The sequence below is a fragment of the Chrysochloris asiatica genome, unplaced genomic scaffold (assembly GCF_000296735.1).
Source record: "Chrysochloris asiatica unplaced genomic scaffold, ChrAsi1.0 scaffold11087, whole genome shotgun sequence".
Classification (NCBI taxonomy): Eukaryota; Metazoa; Chordata; class Mammalia; order Afrosoricida; family Chrysochloridae; genus Chrysochloris; species Chrysochloris asiatica.
Genome location: NW_006419605.1, coordinates 421 through 3262, shown reverse-complemented (window position 1 = coordinate 3262; position 2842 = coordinate 421). Strand labels below are relative to the sequence as shown.

Sequence of the window (2842 nt, the reverse complement as noted above, 5' to 3'; positions counted from 1 at the left end):
GCTTTTGCAATGAACTGTGTGTCGACCCCACGGAATTTTGAGTGCTGCTCTTGGCTTGGAAGTTCCAGGCTGCTACCATGTGCAAATTCACCAGGTCAGTCCCACATAACTCACGTCACCAGGTTTGTTGTTGTTGTTGTTGTTAAGTGCCGTCGAGTCAGTTCCAGCCCATAGTGACACTATAGGGTTTCTGAGGAGCAGCTGGTGAGCTTGAACCAGGTTAGTCCTACATAGTTCTTGTCACCAGGTTAGCCAAGGAGGAAAGAGAACACCATGGAACACCATGGGGCAGTAGCGCACACTGAGGGTTAAACTGGGTTAGATTCATAGGGGTTTAGGCAAGTCTGTTTTCTTTTTCTGACCACCTTCTTTAAAGCTTGCATTTTTGAGCTAAGTCGTGGTTCTTATCCTGAGACTCTTGTAAGAATTTTACAACTGTCTGCCTGGCTCTACAGCTGACCTACTGAAGAGGAGGAATCTTGAGGCAAACACCCAAGCATTTGTATTTTGTCAAAGGTTCTTATCTGGTTTTCCTGTGTTCCCCAGATTTCTTGTCATAGAATGAGCCTTGGCCTAATTTGTGGATCAGATTTCAGGCCTATCACAGCATTGCCAGGCCACCACTGAGTAAACGGGCCTGGCCTGGCCTACTTCTACCTGAAGCTCAGTGAGCCATTGTCCAGGGCGGGCCCCATGCTGAGCTGCCGTCCTACCCCACTGCAGGTTCAGACTGAACACTGCAATGCCTTTGCTTCCTAGTTTGCTCATTCACTTCCTCCCTATCTATTGTACACCTGTCATGTGCCAAGAAGCTCTGGTAGCAGTGATTAAGCACTCAGCTGCAAATGGACAGGTCTGCGCCTCAAGGCCACCAGCTGTTCCACAGGAGATAAATGAGGCAGTCTGCTCCAGTAAAGGTGGTGGTGGTGATGGTGATTAAATGCCATCGAGTCGGTTCTGACTCATAGTGACCCTGGATAGAGTTTCTTAGGCTATACATCTTCATGGGAGCAGAAAGCCTTGTCTTTCTCCCCCGGAGCAGCTGGTGGGCTGGAATTGCCACCCTTGTAGTTCAGAGTCCAGTTGTGTGTCATGCAGAGCTACCACACTCCCCATCAAGATAACAGCCTTGGGAACACTCTGGAGCAAGCAGCTGGGCTTTGTGCTGTAGGATTGCTTGGAGTTGAAATGGACCCCACAATATGGGTTTGGGTCTCATGTACCAGGAGGGACTGAAGAGCAAACACTGGAGTCAGTGCCTTGGGATACACCCGCGTCTCTGCACAATTCCAGATGCCTTGTTGCATCTTCTAGGTCTTAGCCCTGAGCCAGGCCTTTGTGTCAGTAAGGACAGCAACTGCACTGATCAAGGAGTGGTGGGGCACTGTCTCCGTTGTCCCTGTCGAGGTGGTTTGCAGAGCACTGGCTTATGTCTGAGAAGAACTGACTTAGAGATCCAGCTGTACACTAACCAGTTCATGTGCCCCTGAGTAGAGAGAGTGCCTTCAAGGTCTCAGCAGATCCAGCATGCCCTGAGAAGGTGCTCAGCGTGAGACACTTGGTAAGCTGGAAAGTGTTACACCAATTTAAAAATACAGCTACGATCTTTTTTTTTAAATAGAATTTTAACTGGCGATAGAGTTCTCTAGCACCTGTTCTTTAGTCCTGACTCTTTAGTTCCAAAGCTCTCTGGCTGTAATAATTCCAAAATTACACCCCAGACAAACAACCATGAAGAACCAAAGGGAAGCAGGAAGACTGGTGTCCTGGGGGAGAAAGAGTCAGCCGCTTAATCTCTGCTGCAGAACGGGAGCAGGACACGAGTAAGAGACTTTGTAGTCCCAATTCTGGGAGGATGAATGAACTATTGTTTGCCATCTGCCTACTGCGGGCCCACGGACCAGGCACAGCTAGAGGCACTTAGCGTATTATATTAACTTGTTGAGTCCTTACCCAAACCCGAGGAACTCTTATTCTCACCAGATGACAGATGAGGAAACAGGACTAATTAGTGCTGGAGTTGGAATTCAAATTGAGGCGGATCTGCCCCAAACCCGTGCTCTTAATTACTATACTGTTGCCTCACAGGGAGTGATGGTGTTTGCCATGTGTACTCATTGTGCCCTCTTCCTTCCTGTTGCAGGAAAGAGTTTTTTGATGGCTGCAAAGCAATAAGTGCTGACAGCATTGATGGGATCTGTGCACGGTTCCCCAGCCTCTTAATAGAAGCCAAACAAGAGGAGAAATTCAAGGATCTCTACCGGTTTACGTTTCAGTTTGGCCTGGATTCTGAAGAGGGGCAGCGGTCGCTGCATCGGGAAATAGCCATTGCCCTGTGGAAACTAGTCTTTACCCAGAACAATCCTCCCGTATTGGACCAATGGTTACACTTCCTAACAGAGAACCCTTCGGGGATCAAGGGCATTTCCCGGGATACTTGGAACATGTTCCTTAACTTCACTCAGGTGATTGGTCCTGACCTCAGCAACTACAGTGAAGATGAGGCCTGGCCAAGTCTCTTTGACACCTTTGTGGAGTGGGAAACGGAGCGTCGGAAAAGAGAAGAAGGAGAAGGGAGCAGCCTGCTCAGCTCAGGGCCCGAGGGCTTGTGCCCGGAGGAGCAGACTTAGCGGCTCTGCGCCACAAGCGGTTGTAAGGATCTGCCCGCTGCCCTGCAGCCCACCAAGGAAGTGGACCTTTCTGGAAGTAACTGAAGATCCGGATATTTTCTACTTTACACCTTTCTCTGCCTTGTATTTGAAAGGGCTCTAAAATGCTGTATCATGTTTTAGGCACTTTCTTCATTTTTCGGTTATTTTGGCTGTTTCTTTCAGTGGGGGTC

General features: G+C 48.9%; 1 pseudogene; it reads left to right on the top strand.

Annotated features, from left to right (window-relative positions):
- The first annotated feature begins 8 nt into the window (after positions 1–8).
- On the top strand, positions 9–2630 carry LOC102835328 (annotated as a pseudogene).
- The last annotated feature ends 212 nt before the right edge of the window (positions 2631–2842 follow it).